Here is a 20,828-nt window from a genome sequence, read left to right on the forward strand (position 1 = left end):
CCTTTGGTTCAGGTAGTAGTCCCAGGGTCTTGGGATTGAGTCTCACCCACATCAGACTTGCCACAGGGAGCCTGCTTCTCCCTCTATGTCTCTTCCTCTCTCTGTCTCTCATGAATAAATAAGTAAAATCTTTAAAAATGTAAAATAAAAATTAGAAAACAAACCTACTTTGTTGAGGGTTTTTATCATCGATGTATACTGAACTTCATCAAATGCTTTTTCTGTCTACTGAAATGATCGTATAGTTTTTAATCCTTTCTCTTATTGATGTATCATGTTAATGATTTGTGAATATTGAACCATGCTTGCATCCCAGGAATAAATCCCACTTGATCATGGTGAATGATTTTTTCTTTAATGTATTGTTGGATTCTGTTTGCTAGAATTTTGTTGAGGATTTCTACATCTGTGTTCATCAAAGATATTGGCCTATAGTTCTCTGCCTGTCTCTCTCTTTTTCTCTTTTTTTGTGGTGTCTTTATCTGGTTTTGTTATCAGGGTAACTTATACCTCCTTCTTAACACTCCTGGGAAAAGTATCATAAGCTGCTAAATTATACAATGTTTTTTTAACAGTTATCTCTTTAGAAGTCATGTATTAATAGTGCAAGACGCATACTAAGGTGCAGGATAGTTGAAGTAAGTGAAGAAATTTACAATCCATTTAAAAAATAAGCTTGTGATTTTACAAGCAATTTGGTAATTCTTACAAATTTTACTCAGTGGATCACCTATTATCATATAGTTTATAATGCCAGGCAATATAGTTCACCTTTGAACAGCACAGAAGTTAGGAACACTGACTCAATTGCAGGAAACCCCCAGCACCATGCAGTAAAAAAAAAAAAAAAAAAAAAAAATCCATGCATAACTTTTTAATATCCCAAAATTTAACTACTAATAACCTGTTATTGACCAAAAGTCTTAACAATAACATAAATAGTTAACATGTATTTTCTATGCTATATGTATTATATATCCTTACATATTATATTTTTATATATATGTTAAATTCTTACAGTAAAGTAAGCTAGAGAAAATATTATTAAAAAATCATAAGAGTAAATACAGTAATCTACTGTATTTATTTTAAAAATCCACATACAAGTGGACACACACAGTTCAAACCCATGTTAGAAGGTCAACTGTTTGTTTCATGCTTTATAGCTTTAAAAAGCTAGTGAAAAAAACAGGTAAGCAGGAAAAATACAGGAGTTGTAATATGTTTATATTTTTTCTCTAATTTAGTTAATACACTTCGGTTTATTTGTAACAGAGATATACAAAATTATTGGATATATGGTTAAATTAAAAACCAAGAACATTGCAATCTGGCAAATCAAAATATGCCTTGCTTTCTTGAACTCTTCTCTGAAATTGCTTTTCTCAATGACATTACATCTAATCAATCAATTTGATTAAGCCATCTGGTGTTGCATTACTGGGGCTTAAATGAACACAGTTTTCTTCAAGGAAGTTAACTCTTGGTGCTCTACTTCCAAACTGGCATAGTCTTCTGAACTAGGTGGTTTCTTGCAGGTAGTATGCAAAATCTCAAAGTAATTGTGCCATATATTCCTGGAAGCTCCAATTCCATTCAAATAGTTTTGGAAAAATAAACAAAGGAGCCACAAGAAGATACATTCACTGGAATTACTAATTTTTTTAATTATTTATTTATTCATGAGAGACACAGAGAGAGACAGAGAGGCAGAGACACAGACTGAGGGAGAAGTAGGCTCCCTGCAAGGAGCCCGTTGTGTGACTCGATCCCAGATCCTGGGTTCACATCCTGGGCCAGAGGCAGATGCACAACCACTGAGCCACCCAGGTGTCCCTGGAATGACTAAAATTAAAAGAAATGATCAACAAATGTTTCATGGATATGAAAAAAGAAGAATCCTTATACATTTTTTATGGAGCTATTAAGTATTATAACATATTTGGAAAAAGTTTTGATGGTTTTTAATAAAATCAAACACATATCTACTCGATGATCTAGCAATTCCATCAGTAGATATATACCCAAAGTGTATGAAAGCATATACCTACAAGTGACTTGAAAAACAGTGTTTATATGAACTTTATTTGTAGTAGCCTTAAACTAGAAAAAAGTTAATTTTTTACTCAGTTTTTATTCTTATCAAAGAATAGATAAACGGATATATTTTTACAAGAAGATACTACTCAAATATAAAGGAGCAACTAAGGTATGCAATAACATGGATGAATCTTAAAAACATTATCCAAGTGAAAGAAACCTTACACAAAATAATACACATGGTGTATTTCCTTTTACATAATATTCTAGTACAGGTAAAACTCAACTATGGTGAAAAAAGTCACAAAAGTGATTGTCTCTGTGGAGATGATGGATAGAATTCCTTGGGCAGGAACATGAGGGAACTCTCTAGGGGTGATAATATTATATCTCTTGAAGTTGGTTTTAATTACACAAGTGTATGCATTTGTCATAAAATGGCACACTTACAATATATGCATTTCCTTGTTTAGAAATTTTACCCCTGACAATGAGTATGGATTAAGACAGTGATGGATATATGAATTATGGGATAAAAAGCAAATATAAAAAATGTAAATTATATTAATGTACATATTAGAAGGAGAAAGACCGTAAATAGTTTTCAACATGAAATTACATGGAAACATTACTAAAAGTTCTATCTTTTGTGATCTTAATATCAAAATTAAAGTACAAAAAAAATTAAAGTACAATAACTTAAAACTATCTTTTCAACTGAAAACATGGGCCAATGGTTCAATGCAAAAAATTGAAGACTGTTAGCTCAAAACCAGCAAATAATAAATAGATATATATGCTAGGAAAAATTCACATATTCTCAAGAATTTTGATGAGATTCTCTATTATAAAGACAAATTGAGAAAAAGGATTCCATAACAGTATTACACAAGCACAATAAGATAATTGGTCTTTGTAGCACTAGTTTAAAAACAAACAAAAAAGCCTGCATTGTCCTTGCATGTTTATTTACAATTTGATTTTGACATTATAACAATTAATAAACATTATGCAAATGAACCTAGATTTTTATGTCCCTTATGTGTGAGGACATAGTATTCCTCAATTGTAGAAACCTGTTGACTTCTAATTCTGACTTGATCATAGCTATAAACATCTTGAAATTCTGGATAACATAAATCAAATTGTTCTGGAGACAAAGTTGGAATTAAAAAAGGAAAAGAAAAACCTATAGGAAATAGAGTAAACAACACCTAAGCAGCAAGAGGGGAATGGGGACCAGAGTTATCCATCATTTTAATCTAGGATTTTAGAAGTAACAAATGACTCAGTAATAACAGAGAAGTCCTTGGTCTGAATAGGAACCAAGATCCCTGCTTAAAGTCATGTCACAGGATGGGCTGTTTTTCCTAGCTGCTTGGGACATTGTGTGGAAAATATATAAGTCCCTGAATGATCCAAATTAGACATGCCAATTTTCCCCCTCTGAGTCTCTCATTTCCTTATTTACAAAATGGATATTGCAGTTACCAATGATTGGGCAGCTTTTGTCAAAAGAGCAATCTATCATGTTTGAAGGTAGAAATGCCCTAGATTTAATAGGTGGTCACAGAATAATAAGCAGTAAACTAAAGAAAGCTTAGGTAGAGAAACAAAAGAAGGCTAGACAGAATTTTGAAATCCTTATAATCACAAGAGTGAGAAAATGAGGGTGCAAACCAAAGGCTGTTTCTCTGGAGTGGCTGGTCTTTTATAGGCCTCCAATCAAAATTGATGACTCCAAGAACCTGCCTCTGAGTTACTTGTTCACATATTTTAGTCTCCTATTTTATCCCTTTTGAATATCCTACCAGTGTCTTAATTTTTTTGTTCATTTATTTGTTTATTTATTTGCTTATTTCTTTGTTTATTTCTGTTTTTCCCGTCCCATCACACTTGTCCAAATGTGTCAAGAAAAGATTAAGGTCCAAAGTCATAACAGTTTTCAGTCCCTTCTTCATCTAATTCATGGTTGCCCCACTATCTGACATATTGTCTCCAGCCATACTGCTCCTGGAGTAGCCTCAGTCATAGGCCATGTTCTTTCTGTTCCCTCTGCCTCTAATATTCTTTCCATGGATTTATTGCAAGACCCTCACTCCCACTCAATTTAAGTTTTTACTCAGATGTCACCTCATCAAAGAGGATATTCTGACCACATCAGAAAAATAATATCTCCCTTGCTTTTCAGCACAGTTCTCCAAAATTAATGTAGTTGGTGCATCAGAATGTATTTTATTAACGTGAGAGGAGAAGAACTCATATTTTTTTGGTTTTTACTTGATAATAGATAGTTATGGCTATGAGAATGATTATGGAAATTGATACATACCCATCAAATTATATAAATCATTCCTGTTTTACTGATGGTACAAATAAATTGTGCTTGTTGTATAATATTAAAAGCGTACGTACCAGTAAAAAGAACAAAATGAGCATTCCTCTTCTCACTGTACCTCCTCTCTTGTACCCACTTACCAGTCCTCCCATTTTCCCTCCCTCTTTCGTTTTTTCCTCTCTCTCATTTTCCCTTCCTCTCTTTCTTCCTCATACCTCAAGGATGACATGTAGTGCTGATCAGCATTCTCAAGAATTTAGTGTAAACCCTTCCATATTTTAAAATTTACATTTATTATGTATCTGTGTATACATGGGACTTATGTGTATGCTTTTTTAACGTATGGAATACAAATGCCAAATGCAACTTGGTGACTAAATCTAAAGAAGTCTATATAATTTTGCAACGTGCTTTTTTTACTTAGCAATATATTATGGATTTTTTTGATATCAATAAACTTAGATCCACATTATTATTTCAGCTGCTGCATGGTAGTCTATTACATGGATGTACCTTACCTATAATAATCAGTCTCTTTAACACTTGTTTTCAATCTTATATAAATAAAAATGCAGCAGTGCATATATTATATATAATGCCCTTTATAAATTTATGTGGACATTATATTATGTTGCAGTACTGTAATAAATGGATCAGAATAGAGATTTCTGGAAAGATTAGATAGAAGATAGATAGATGGATAGATAGATAGATAGATAGATGACAGATAGATAGGTGATAGATGATAGATAAATTTATTTTATGACAGAAGTAGCAGTACTATTGTGTGTTAAATAATTGATTAGTGAATTTTTTTGTTAGGTTAAATTTAAGCATATGAAATAACTTAGGTCTTACTTTAAATCATATAAAGATAAATTCTAACTAGAATAATTAATGTAAAAACAAATAAAAGTATAAAACTATTATACTAAGATATACAAATATGTTTTTTGGCTATTGTTTAAAGAAGGCTTTTTGAAGGAAAATTACATAAACAACTCCTGTGAATTAAAAACCTCTGTATGGGGACGCCTGAGTGGCTCAGTGGTTGGTTGGCTACCTTTGGCTCAGGGCAAGATCCTGGGGTCAGGGATCAAGTCCCACATCAGGCTCCTTGCAGGGAGCCTGCTTCTCCCTCTGCCTATGTCTCTGCCTCTGTGTATGTGTGTCTCTAATGAATAAATAAATAAAATCTTAAAAAAAAAAAAAGAAAAACTTCTGTATGCCTTAGAAATCATAAAGTTTAAAAACCAGTGAGTAGACTGAGAAAAGGTAAATACAACATCTGTGCATCTGCAACAAAGGCTAAATATACTCACCACAAGATAAACACCTCCAAAAGGATAAGACTGAAAAAGAAAAAGAAAAAAAAAGAATGAAAGAGCTAAAGGATGAAAAATATGCAGAGGATCTGAATAGTCAATTCACAAAAAAAGTTGAGTGATCACATAGGTAAGGAGAGATATTGAACCCGATGAACATAAAGAAAAATGTAATTTTAAACAAAGCAGCACAATTTCACACTTAGAAGATTAGAAAACAGCATTAAAAGTCTAAATGGTATATGCATCAGCAGGAGTAAGATAAACGTTATTTTCTCATATTCTTTCTAGCAGGAGCCTAAATTGATGTAGCCCCTTTGGAGACAAATGTTAGTAGATAAGAAAACTAAGAATAAGCATAGGATGAACATAACTACCCAGCATTTCTTTCAGATTATATACACGGCATGTAGGTTCTTTGATTTATTTGAGTTGGAAAAAAAAATACTCGTAAATTCAGAGGATTTATAAAATCCCTGAAATCTATTCATTAATATTCTAGGGTGTCCATTGACTTCTGCACCAATAATCTCTGGTGTAGAACTTCCTTGTTTGCAAACTAACATCATATAACAAATATCCAATGACTAGCAGAGCCCTTATAAAAGACTGAGAACAATTTAAATATCTCAAAGCTACTTATAGAGCAAAAAAGGGGGACTTTGTTTTAATTTCACCCTTGTAATTCTAGCTGAGGAGCAGATGACTGACTGCTACCTCTGATGTTTGTGTCCCTCCAAAGTTCCTATGTTGAAACCTAATCCCAAATGTGATGGTAATTATAAGTGGGAAATTTGGGAGGTGACTAGGTCATGAGAATGGAGCCCTTATGAATGGGATCAATGCCTTTATAAAGACATTGTGTGTATGTGCATGCGTGTGTGTGTGTGTGTGTGTGTGTGTGTGTGTGTAACTTATTCTTTAATGCCAGTTAGGTCACTGTGATGTAAGAATGAATTAGGGGCAGATGGGGCTAGGCAGGGAAAGATAAGGGAAAGGACCAGAGTCGGGCTCCCATAAATTTTTGGGCTCCCATAAATCCCAAGGACACCAAATGGTCCAGAGTCAGGCTCCTACCCATCCCAAGGAAACAGAGATAAGACAGTAAAAACAAAGAAGAAAATAAATTAGGCTCCCTAGCCCCAAAGTGTTAGGAAGTATCTCCCTTCAGTAGTTATCAAACAATCCCAGATAATTACCAGACCTCAAAACAGCCTCTGTCAATCACTTGAGATGCGCAAAGAAATCTCAAGGCCTTGAGTTCTCTGGTTAGGTTCCGAATAAAAAGCCAGCCAAAAAGCCCTCAGTGACAACTCTGTCAGGATCCCTCTCACTTTTAAGAGCTTTCTCTGTATCTTTGCTTAATAAACTTTTATCACTTTACTCACTCTCCTGTGTCCACGAGATTCATTCTTTGACTCCATGAGATAAGAACCAAGCTCTCCCATATTAGCTGCTTCTCAATTCCTTCAGAAATTGAATTTTCTTTTTCATACAAGTTACTTGGAGGTTGTTAAGCATATAATCTTGGGCCCAATGTTCAAAGATTCTGATTCTACAGATCTGAACTGGTATCTGGTAATCTGTATAATTTAGATGTCATCTGTAACTTTCCACTATAACTATCTTCATTAGTATTTACCCCTTCACCTTCCTAGACCTTACTTACGGTCCATCGGTTACATTTTAGTCTTCAGACGGATCACCTTCACATCTCAACACATCTGCACCAATTTTGCCCCTTCTTTGGTCACGATCTTAAAGATGTTTTTCCTTCACCTATACACAGGATCTCATCGCATTTAATCTCATTAAGAGTCTGGATCATTAGTGACACAATTTTCTTTGTCTTCCAACTTTTTCTTTATGATTCCTTTCCGACAGTTTTTAGCCATGTAAAATTCTCTCTTACCTTTAAAAGATAAAAACTTCCCTTCACCTCTTTTAGGCCCCCTGGAGCTATTTTCTTATCTCTCTCCTTCATTCACAACCATGTATCTTAAAGGAGTTGTCTGCAATTGCTGTCTCCATTCTTTCACCTTCTATTTGTGCTTTAGACAACTACAATCTGACTTCTGCCACCACCGCTCAGCTGAAACTGTTGTAGATAAAATCACCATTGACTTTTTTGCTACTAAATTCAACGGAAACTTCCCAATCCCAGTTTTAGTTAAACTTTGTGCAGAACTTGATCTGTTCATTAACCTCTCCTTGCTTTGCACTCTATTTCAGAGGAGGTGGGTGCTGTGATACTGTGCCTTTCTTGCTAGGTGCCTCTGAGGATTTTTATTGGAATTTTCTTTTGTTTTCCTCATATTTATATCCACTTTTTTTCTTTTTTATTCTAAATCTCCCCTCGATAATCCCATCCAGTCCCTGATTTTAATGTACTATTTTCTAACAACTTAAGATATTGTCTCCAGTCTGTTTCTCTCTCTGTGGCTCCAAGCTAAATATCCAAGTCCCTGTTGCATATCACAACCTGGATGGCAATACCATTACTAAATATGAAAGTCATAATAATTGAGAAATAATTATAAGTCAGGCTCTCCATTAGACCCATTTCATGAATTATCTCAGCCTTATTAAGTAGATTCAAATAAGGTCATTTAAAGATGAGTAAACTGAGGCTTAAAGATATTTAATAAATTGTTCAACATGTGCACGTAGAATCCTAGAATCCAGATGTGTTTAATATCTAATCCCACACTGCTACTCATTTTTTATACCACATCTAAGGTTAAATATGCAAGGGATTCTCCACAAAAACTCAAATCCAGCAGATCCTAAACTGAAATCTTCCATTTAGTTTTCTATTATCACAATGATTTTCCACTTCTCCAGCAATTCACATAAGCAAGAAGCTGGACTTTTTGACTTATATATCATATCTAATAAATCACAAATTTTATAACTTCTACTTTCTTAATACCTTAAAAATGCAGAACTTCTATTTCTCTCTCCCCACTGATCAGAAACACAATTAGCCCTCCCCTGAATCAGTGCTGCAACTTCTTAACTGGTGTCCCTGCTTCAGGTTGTGACCTCTCCAATCTGTTTTTTAAAAGGCAGTCTGAATGATTTTCTGAAGTCAAATCCGGTCATGTCATTTCCTTGCCTACTTAAAGGCTGTCAATGCCATTCCATTGCCCTCAGGATAAACTCCTTACGAGGACATGCAAGGACATTCATGACCTAGCATCTCCTTATATTTATGGCTTCTTCCATCCAAACTACTCACTTCATTATAAGCTCCAACCACGGGACACTATTTGTAGATCCCCAGGAGGATGTGCTTCATTTCAGTTCTACGATTTTAAAAGATTTTTTTCTCCCACTTAAAAACTACATCCTTCTTCCCCCATTCAATGGATCCTTCACAATTCAGCTTAAATGGAGCTTCTTCTTGTAAGCCTTCTCCCTCCCACTAAGATCCTTCTAGGTTCTCCCAGAGTGCATAGCTGTTTCCTTATAGAATTCATCACACTGCATTATCATTACTCATTCTTACCTGATTCTGTTACTGCACTTTCTGTCTCTTCAATGGTGGCATCATGACATTATTTGAGCTTAGTTTTCCCCAGAAGCAGAGCCTGAGGGAAGAATTCAAGTACAATTAATTTTGGAGGTGATCTCTGGAAACACTGGAGGCAGAGTAAAGAAGTGAGACAGGGAAGGGAAGATAACTAATGAAGAACTCAAGTGCACTACTACTGTAGGTTAGTCGAATTTAATATGCTGAGGTGGCAGCATAATATGCTGACTCTGGGAGTCAGTGAAAAATCTGCACCTCAGAGTTACCCCATCCTAGGAGAGAGTTTGTGTATTCACATACTATCCTGGTTTCCCTAAACATTAAGTAGTAGCACTGATTAATCCCTCAATCCCAGACAAACCAGAGTGGTTAATCACCCTAACCACCAGCTCCCACCAGTTACTAGTTAAAGGCATCTGAGGAAGGGCAAGTGAGTGGAGGAGTAGAGATTAATTCCCTGACATTTTTAGCCTGTGTGTAGACAACAAAATTAATTCCCCTGATCCAAAAGCCCTTAGTCAAAGAAATTTAGGAGCTGACAGTTAAAGGTAAGGCCATTACACATGACACACTGGATGTGTGTGATGAATATGGATCTCCATAGCATTTGCTACAGCCTTGTTTACTATTAGAGACATAGTACTTCCCAATGTCTGGCACATAGTAGGTACTCAAAAATATTTATTAAATAAATTTATATGTAAATAAGTTACATATATATTTTTAATATTTTTTTTTACAAAGGAAGCAAGTTTCTGTGATTTATTTACTATTCTGTCTTCAGCATGGAATATTAATTCTAGCTCTCAGTAAATGATTAATAAATATTTTGAGTGAATGGGTAATTGAATAAAAAGGTCTTACTGAATGAAGTAGATGATCTTTAAGGTCCTTGTAAGCTGTGAGATTCTATAATATTTAAAAAGTCAATATGTACCTTCCACAGTATCCTCTTCAAACACATCACGTTGTTATCTGTGTGGGTACTGTGGAGAGAAAAACACTATTTAATCATCCTTAATCAGCCCACATTAGGGAAGTGGAATGTTGCAATGTCCTTTCATCAGCCTCATAGCAGAGTGACTGTGACTAATTGGATAAGGGCCACCATGACCCAGTTTTTGGGCCCTGTCACTTCAGAAACATAAAAAACACACCGTGGGAGGGTGGAACATAGATTGACTATTGCCACTTGTGCTCCACTAATGATAGAAGTATAGAGAACTCCAGTCTCCAGAACTGGTGCTTCCCATAGCATTTTCTGTATTAAAAACAAAAACAAAAAAAAAAATGGAGCGGTGCCTAGGAGGCTCAGTTGGTTAAATGTCTGCCTTCGGCTCAGGTCATGATCCCAGGGTCCTGGGATGAAGCCCACTTTGGGCCTCCTGCTCAGTGGAGAGCCTGCTTCTCCCTCTGCTCTGCTCCTGTGCTTGCTCTCTCTCTCTCTCTCAAATAAATAAATAAAATATTAAAAAATAAAAAATAATTCAAAAAATGGAATCAAAAGGGAGGTGTGTGTGTAGAAGAAGCTAGAGTCTTCAAATAGCTTTCTGAAACACCATCTGAAACTTTGGGCTTTGAGTAAAGGACTATGGGAATGTGTTTAAACAACAACAGAAAGTGGATGCACTCTACTTATGGTTTTTAAAACAGCATTTAAAAAAGCTTTTTGTTTCTTCTGGCTAATTATCTATGTACCACTGTCTTCTGCATTACTGGTGATGATTTTTTAGGTAGAATTTCTTGTTCTCTAAGAAAACTCTTATCCTGACCACATATAATGTTTTTTAAAAATCCAGATTTTTATCATAGTGATATGGGAGAGCTTGGTTCCTATCTCACAGAGTTGACATGGGAGAGTGAGTAAAGGGATAGAAGTTTATTAAGAAAAGATACAGAGGGATCCCTGGGTGGCGCAGCGGTTTGGCGCCTGCCTTTGGCCCAGGGCGCGATCCTGGAGACCCGGGATCGAATCCCACATCGGGCTCCCGGTGCATGGAGCCTGCTTCTCCCTCTGCCTGTGTCTCTGCCTCTCTCTCTCTCTCTGTGACTGTCATGAATAAATAAAAATAAAATCTTTAAAAAAAAAAAAAAAAAGATACAGAGAAAGCTCTCAGGAGTGATGGGGTCCCAACAGGGTTGCCACTGAGAGCTTTGCAGGGTTGGTCTTTTATTGAGAGCCTAATCAGGAACCTAAATCCCTTTAACATATCCACTGATATCACCCTTGAGTAAGGACTAGAGATAACATCTTTAATGGCTTACTTCCTTTTTGGAGTCTGATGATATTTTGTCAGTTACAAGTAGCTGTTATAACAAGACACCCTCCCCACCCACACCTTAGGGCAGGGTGTTCTGGCTTGTTCCCTTATCTCTGGTTTCCTCACACCTCAGCATTTTTAGGATTTGTGTGAGCCTGCTTCCGAGGCCCCTTGCCTAGCCCCATTTGTCCCTAATTCAATAGCAATTTTCTAGTTTAAGAACATATTCCTTTCCTGATTATTAAATCATATGCACAGCTAAGGATTTTAGAAAACTCAGAGGGTGATTTTTATTAGTATTTTTCCTTATATCTATCATCTACCTAACTATCCATCTATGCATTCATGATTATATATTCTGCATAGCAAATTTGGAAGTTATCTTCATAATTTTCTGACTTAAAATTCACTAGGGTACATACTAAAAAATTATTTTGGGAGCCAAGAGTTAGGATCCCAGAGAGGCTGCAGGTTGTGATTTGCTTTAAATATGAGTGACTTTTGTAGTTCCTTCTCAGATGGATGGCAAAGGACTTGATTCTTATTGGATGACTTTTTTGGGAGCTGGCTTTCAAAGAAGCTGAAATCTAGACACAGCCAGAGGCCATGTGACTCTGGTCAGGGGAGATGGACCCACAGCCACTAGAACTGTAAATAGAGAAAACAGTGATTTCAGGTTATGTGTCACAGAGGCAATTTTTATGCACCTAATTCTCTCTTGGCAAATGTATACAGCACACATGAGGGAAAACAACATTTAGGATGTCCTCATTTGGTGGTGCTTGGTTGGCTTAGTCAGTATGTGATTCCTGATCTCAGAGTCATGAGTTCAAGCCCCACATTGGGGGTAAAGATTACTTAAAATGAAAAGTGGTTAAAGTGGTAAAGGTTATGTATACTTTACCCTAATTTTAAAAATTAAAAAAAAAATTATTTGGTGAGGGTTCATGATTCTTTCTCTCTTTAATTTTTTTTTTAGAGAGAAAGAGAGTGCACGTGCATATGCATATATGCAAGAGTTGGGAGGAGGGACAGAGGGAGAAGGAGAGAGAATCTTAAGCAGGTTCCCTGCCCGGTGTGAAATTCAGAGCTCAGGCAAGGTTTGATCTTATGCCCCTGAAATCATGACAGGAACCAAAATTAACAGTCAGACTTAACCAGCTGAGCCACCCAGGCACCCCCATGATTCTCTTAAATTAGGACATAAAGGCTACTTATGTCTTTGGATATACATATATTTTCCACAACAACTGGATTATTCTGTTCATATATCTTACAGAATATTTTCCAACTGTTAAACCTTAAGCAAACCTTTTGTTTTTTTTCAAAGGCATTGTTTGTACTTGGGATGTTTATGTGAAATTCGACTCATACCTTATATAAGTTATAAAAGGTAAACCGGAATTAATGTGGTCCAGATTTCTCATGAGAATATTTTGAGCCTGCTCTCTTTTCCTTGAGGTCACAATGCTGGTTAGTTTCAAAAAATAGAGTTAGAAATTGGTTTGATTTTTTTATCAAGATTCTTTATATTGTGCCCCTGGCTTAACAACCAACAGTTAGATTTTATTTTTATGGCAGATTAATAACATTTATAGAGATATAAATATAGAAAATGTATATATGTAGTTATATCCCTTTAAGTATTTTTGAGTATTTTTAAATAAATATATATACTGAAAAGGATACTGATTAAATAATTTTCACAAATTATAGAAAAATTATGACCTACCTATGTACCTGGAATATAGATCTGGAAATGGTATTATCAGTTCCCAGAAGCATCTCTTGTGCTCAGGAATCCTCTCCTCCCCCATCCCTGTAAGAATTCTCCTTCATCACCGTAGATTAGTTTTGATTCTTTTTGAATTTATGTAAATGGAACTTAAAATTTTCTTGTTTTGAGTTTGGCATTTTACTCTACATTATAGATGTGGATTCAATCATGTTGTTATTTGTAGTTTATTTGATTGTTGTAAATTTTGTAGTGTAGAATATGCTATTGAATGAATATTCTGCTGCTTTTTTTTTATCTATTCTGCAACTGATAGGCATTTGAGTGGTTTCAAGACATAAATTATTAAAAAATAGCATTCTGATTAATCTGTTTAAAAAATAAAAATATATTTACATATATGGGTGGTTTTAAATGAAATTTTCATGAATCATAGTGAGTAGCATTCATTTTTCAGATTTTATTTTGAAAATTCTCATCAACTGCCTATTGGGGTGAGGGCTTTTCTACACTTGAATAAAGATTCAGAGGTAAAATCTGTAGCCCCACTTTTCAGATATTTGTAGCTTTACAAGAAAGACCACCTCATGTATACTTTTTGCAAATTTGGGGAGGAGTAAGGATTTTGTGACCAGATGTTTACTTCTGAATTAATGGTTTTTACTTACCTAGTAAATTTCCAATACCATACTTTTTTGCCATTATAGGTGGCCCTTGTGCATTAGTTTGTAATGTAAAATAATTTCTATCATTGCTCAACACAAGCCTGAAAGCTTTAGCTTTCATGGCAGTAGCAGGAATTTTTTTACTTTAATAGATGTTACCAATTCTCCACTGCCAAACTGGGGAGGTAAATAATTTTTTGTGTTTATTTATTTTAGTTTTTATTAAAATTCTAGTTAGCTCCCATGCAGTGTAATATTAGTGCCAGGTGTATAATTTATTGAGTCAACACTTACATACAACACCCTGTGCTCATCACAGCAAGTTCCCTTCTTAATACCCATCACCCATTTAACCCACACCCTGATCACATCCCCTCCAGTAACCATCAATTTGTTCTCTAAACAATTTGATTTGTCTCTCTCTTATTTCCTGCTATGATTGTTTGTTTTGCTTCTTAAATTCCATACATGAGTGAAATCATTAAAATATGGAAAGTTTCACAGATTTGCATGTCATCTTTGCACAGGGGCCAAGCTACACTTCTCTGTATTATTCCAATTTTGGTATGTGTGCTGCCAAAGTGAGCACAGGAGGTCAACAATTTAACATAAAACACTTTTCAGAGCACTTTAAGATTCTCTACTGTTTAGTTCCTAGGTAACATCTCCATATCTAAAAATCAGTACATGTTTAAAAGAAATGCATGTTGGCTATGTAACTTCTTATATATTCCAGAAATGACAATTTTGAAAGAAAAACTAATTCACTACTCTATTAGGTACTAACAAAGATTCTCTCCTTGACCAAGCTTTAGTACAGCAGCTCTGAGCCCTTTATCTCAAATAGGCTCAACTTTGGAAATTATGTATTCATTTGAAATTGTATATTCATCTTTGCATTGCCCAGTTTCAGCAAGAATCCTGTTGAGTCAGTCTAGCAAAAAATCCCTCTAAGCTTTGATGTGTCCTCTTTGTAATTTTCCATCCACTGAGCCCTACAGTACTCTGGCCATAAATTCCCACTTGTTCTTTTATTTGTAGTTGAACTCTACATCTTTCTCCCACTGCAAAGCCCCCATTACAGTAGTCTCTCTTAAATAGTCTTTTATAATTTTGTTAACAAGTGTCCTGAATAATAATATTTTAATGGGGTTTTTTAATGAATAATATATTATTCTGGGGAAACCCAATGATTCACCATCTTCTGGTTTTATTTTCCATCTATATCTTATAAATATAAATAAAGACAGAAAAGATATCAATACAGTTGAAACTTGAATAACACAAGTTTGTACTATTTGCATCCACTTGTACACAGTTTGCTTTGATAAATATAGTTCTATAAATATGTTTTCTCTTATGACTTTTAAAATAACATTTTTCTAGTTTACAGTATGAATACAATATATAATACAATACATAATATGCAAAATATGTTAATTGGCTGTTTACATTATCAGTATGACTTTAGTCAACATTAGCAGGCTGTTAGTGGTTAAGTTTTGAAAGAGTCCAAAGCTATATGCTAATTTTCATCTGCAGAGGGAGTCAGTATCTAAACCCTTGAATTGTCAAGGACCAACTGTATATTAAAATTAATAAAAGAAAACCAGCTTAAGGCATCTCTCTCTCTCTCTCTCTCTCTCTCATACACACACACACACACACACACACACACACACACACATGATTTAAAGAAAGGTAAAGATTTTGTGATTATACCTTTCCTTTTCTATAATATTTTTTTTTTGAAATATAGTGTAAACTCTATGAGAACAAAACCCATGTCAATAGTTTTCACCATGATATCTCCAAAGCACAGTGCAGTGCTTGGCAGATGGCAAGTACTCAACAAACTTATTGAATTGAATTGTATCTTCATTACTTTACAAAGGCATCAAGTGTTTTGGGGGAAAAAAGTAAATGATTAAGAAGAAGAGAGACAGGAGTCAGTAGATGCTTAAAACAGAAAAGGAACTAAATTCAAGTATCAAGTATAATTGCACTACTATTCAGTAAGTCTTCACAAGGACTCAGTTCCTTCTTATTTTCAAGGGAGTCAGGGCACTGTTCAATAAGGAAGTCATAGCCTTGTACCCTGTTGGACCTTGGGTTCAGAGGGTCTATAAGTTGATCCATTTTCCATCTAGTTTTATTTGTAGTCACTTTATGTTAAATTGTACCAATAAAGTTTCAATTGTACCTATAGTAATTTTATTTATAGAAATAGGACTCTGGCTTTGCTAATTTTAGCTTCAACCCAGTATAGAATTATACCCTTGGGGTACCCGTAACTCAGAAACCATGTTTCTTTTTAAACTGAGCAATAGCAGATGAGAAATATTGGCTCAGAAGGTCCACATTTTGTTAAAATAGCTCCAGGCTGCTTTGCCCTATAAATCACTGAATGACTTGGACATTTGCCATGGGGCTCACCAGAGGGCCATAGCTATTAGTTCACATTAACTCCCCAAAAGCAGTTTCCTGAAGGCATTTCCTTGTCTGTTATAAAGCCAATTTGAAAATTGTTCATGTTGAACAGAATGGTTAAAATATATTGGTTTTTAGTACTCCAATGTGATTCTTTTTAAAAACTACTTTTTTTTCAGGCACCTAGGTGGCTCAGTGATTGAGTATCTACCTTTGGTTCAAGGGATGATTCTGGGGTCCTAGCATCAAGTCCCACATCAGGCTCCCTGCAGGAAGCCTGCTTCTCCCTCTGCTTATGTCTCTGCCTCTCTCTGTCTCTCATGAATAAATAAATAAAAATCTCTTTTAAAAAAAAACTACTTTTTTAAATGGATTAGGCATCAACTGAAAAGATCTAAATTAAGCCTTTATATTCAGAGTTTGGGATGATACGATGCAAATGAAGAAGCTTTATCATGCAGTACATGTTCTAATTTTTGGAGATTGCTGGATAATTTGTTTCTCTAGACCTGTTCTCCAGCCTTCCTCACCATGAGGTATTCCCCATGAGGCTAATCTCTCTAGCCCACACAATATGAGTTTCCTTGCCCTCTAATTTCCATTTGGTTTGACCAGTAGGATGCTTTAGGTAGGAGAGGAGAGAAATCTGAGTGTTTGTTCCCACACTCCCACTCTGCCTAGCCACTACTTGGCAGTGGCTGTCTCTTCCATGCAAACTCACAGCTCCTGTTAGGTGGCTTCTATTCTATGCCATTTTCTAGGTTCCAATACTCCTTCCTCTTGCACTTTCAGGACTAGAATGATGTAGTAGGCAGAATAATGATACCCCAAAGATGTTTATGTTCTAATCCCTAGGACTTGTGAATATGATGCCTTACTTATTGAAAAGGACTTTGCCGATGTGATTAAGTTTAAAGCCTGGAGATGAGTGGATTATTCTGGATTATATAGGTGGGCCCAGTGTAGTCACAATGGTCCTTTTAAGTGGAAGGCAGTAGGTCAGAGCTAGAGATACAATGGAGGAAGCAGAGGTTGGAGTGATATAATTGCTGGCTTTGAAGGTGGAAAAGGGCCACTGGCTAAGCAATGCAGCAAGCTTCCAGAACCTGGAAAAAGCAAAGAACAAATTCTCCCTTGAAGGAACTCAGCCCAGAGAGCATCTTTAGTTTAGCCAGGAGACTACGGACTTTGAGGTATAATCATGAATTTGTGCTGTTCTAAATTAACTAAATGTGTGGTAATTTGATACAGTGGCAGTAGGAAACCAATCCAGATGATAATGGCTTTCCCATGGTACCATACCATCCTTTGGTTGGTGAGATTTAACACTCCCTACATCTCTGTGAATAACTCCTTGATTAATTTTTCTTCATTTATTCTCTTTGAGTGTACCATCTGACTTTTGCCAGGACTCGGTTAAATACATATACTTTATTTAGTAAACCACTTTTAAAGATTTATTCTATTTAAATAGTGGGATATATATACAGTGCCTGAGATAAATACAGATATTCACTGTATCATTATTTATAACAATAAGAGATAACATAAATTTTCAGAATAAGGACTGGCTAAATAAATTATGGTACAGCTGTATGGTATAACAATAGAATGCCAGAAAATATTTGTTACATATATACATACATACATGCCTGACTGCAGACTATAAAACAGATCTATATCTATACCTACATCCATATCATGTTTATACCTTTATTACCTATCTATCTCACTAGATAAAGAAAAAGTAAGGCTTTTAGTGGTTAATTCTTGCTAGTAGATAAAGGGTAACTTTTTCTTTGCAGTTAAATAATGCTTTTAGTGGTTAACTCTTGCTAGTAGATAAAGGGTATCTTTTTTTTTGCAGTTTTTCATACTTTTCAAAGTTTTTACAAAATTTTCATTAGTGTTCAGAAAACTTTAAAGCAATAACGGGGCTTCCTCACATATGGTAGAATGCTTTGTATTACAGAGAAAGTATTTCTAGTTTCATCCAGTTAGACTAATAATTTCTTCTACTAGCACCTATTCAGTGCAGCTCCATTATAGTTACTTACATTCTTATCTGACTCCTCTATCATATTACGGGGCATTTTGAAGCAGAGAATGCCTTAAAATTAATTTCTTCCTATACTCACAGTGTCCTTTGTAAGGCTCTTGATATGTGTTTACTGAAAGCTTTATATAAAATTGATTTTATAGATGCTTAATCAAAACTTCTTTGATAAGGGACTTATTTTTAGACCCATAAATAATACAAGTAACAGAAAAAAACTAAAAGGCAAATTTATATACTTATAGCAGGGAGATAGAAGATAACTTGATTTAAGATGCAAATGTGCTGAATTATTTATACTAGACTCTTGTCACAGAATTGTCCATTTAAACTTTGTTTACTAAGAGGATTGAATAAGATTAGTACTTACTTAGCTGAGGTAAACATTAGGATTAGGTTACTCAACAATCCCATTAAGTACTGGAAGAAATAAAATAGCCTATCATACTTTTGGCTGGAAAGGCTTCATGGGCTAGGTAGACTCTTTAATTAGTGACTGTTCAGTGTGTGAACGAGAAAGGCAATCTAGTAATATGGCACTATTTTGGAAAAGACTCAAGAAGGAAATTGGACAGAGTCTAGGCAACTGTGTGGAGATATGACACAGTTTAGAAAAATCTGAATATTAGATAGCATCAATAACATTAGCAGAGGAGTGATAGAAGTAAGATGGGTTAGAAAGGACCAAATGCCCTTATTTACATATGAAACTGAGTCTCCTACGATAGGAATTGTCAGGAAAATCTCCAGATGTGGGACACTTGAGTGGAATAGTCAGTTAAGCATCAGACTCTTGGTTTTGGCTCAGGTTGTGATTTCAGGGTTGTGAGATAGAGTCCTGCCTAGGGCTCCACCCTCAGTGTGGAGTCTGTTTGAGATTCTCTCTCCTCCCTCTACCCCTCCCCACCAAGTTCTCTCTCCCTCTCTTTCTAAAATATTAAATAAATCTAAAAAATCCCCTGATACGACTTGAATTCTCTATCCCTGGTCCAGTGACATTTTTTTTTTCTCTTTGGCAAGAATCTTCAATTATGAGTGAATCCCCATGTTCATTTCATTAAGGATTTTATAAATTTAGCTACAAAATAATTTATTGGCTTAGTTATATTAGAAAAACATATTAAATGAAATTATACAGTTATTGATACCACTTAATGCATATTTAGCAGTCCAATTAGGCATTTCCATGTTTTTAAGGAAAATTATTTTTATTTTTTAGAAGATATCTACATGTATATCTTTATGTGTATCATCTATGGTGATTTAAATGATATTGGGGAATAGTTACTTACCAATACTTGGCTCTGTAATTTTCTCTATGTACATGAATGAATTTCTCAAGCATGGTATGTCAGTAAAGATATTATTCATTATTTATATTTATTATTTATACAAAGTGGGAATATATAGTAATTCACTTCATAAATGATGATCATTATTCTTCAGTAAGTTAAACTATGATCATTTGCCTTTTCTTTTCTGATCTTACATATATGTGCTGAGGAAAATTATTACTATCCAGTCCTTTCTTGGTATTAAATCAGTTACTTCTTATAATAAAACTATGAGTTATAAGCCATTGTTATTATTCCCATTTTCAGGTATAATAGGTCTTGACAGGACCTGGATTTGAACCTAGGTAAATTGGAACAAGAGCTCCTGCTTTGCCATTTTGTTATACAAATAATAAGGGAAAACCTTTATTTATATCCCAAATTTGGGTGAAGAAAGTTGCAACTACATTTATAATCAGTCTATGATTTTTAATCTCAGAACAAGAAATAATAAATAAATCCTACCACTCTCCTGATATAGTAAAAATAATGAGCCTATTGAGACTAACCATGGGAAACTCTAATATCTCAAGCCCTGAGGGACAAAGGCCAACTCTGAGTCTGGAATTTTTCAGATAACTGGCAGTCTCTTTTTTCAAACAGAATTCTGAAAGCAGTAGGTACAACATATCAATTGATCATTACTTTAGGTAGAGAATAAAAGAAATGCAAAATTTATCATCTTACCTCTTTTGCTGGGTATTCTAAAATTTGACTCATTGCAATAAAATAAAGTGAGGTCAAGATCAAAGAAAGAAAGCATCTGCAAGTTTGGCAGATCCTAAAGCATTAACAGAAAGATAAAATATCTCAGAATTTTACTTCCAAATCCTGAAACATTGTAAGACCCAGTAGAAAGCATAACGGTCAGATGCCTCTCCCAGGTTTGCCATTAACTGGCTGTGTGACCTTTGAGCAATTCAACCAGCACTAAAAAAATATAGCAGAGTTTTAGGTCTAGGCCATTCTCCCTTTCTCCTACACATTTGACAAAAATTCATAGTGACAAAGCATAGAGATAGCAATTTTTGACATAATCCCCAAAGACTGCATCATTTGGTTAATTTAATTTGACCTTCATCACAGACAAAAATTGTTGCTACTCGTCA

General features: G+C 35.0%; 1 non-coding gene across 1 annotated transcript; it reads right to left on the reverse strand.

Moving 5' to 3' along the window:
• Nucleotides 1-14,381: 14,381 nt before the first annotated feature.
• LOC140632765 (U6 spliceosomal RNA) lies at nt 14,382-14,488 on the reverse strand. Its single transcript, XR_012030457.1, has one exon. It is a non-coding gene; the product is annotated as a U6 spliceosomal RNA (small nuclear RNA).
• Between the last annotated feature and the right edge of the window lie 6,340 nt (nt 14,489-20,828).

The sequence above is a fragment of the Canis lupus genome, chromosome 4 (assembly GCF_048164855.1).
Source record: "Canis lupus baileyi chromosome 4, mCanLup2.hap1, whole genome shotgun sequence".
Lineage (NCBI taxonomy): Eukaryota > Metazoa > Chordata > Mammalia > Carnivora > Canidae > Canis > Canis lupus.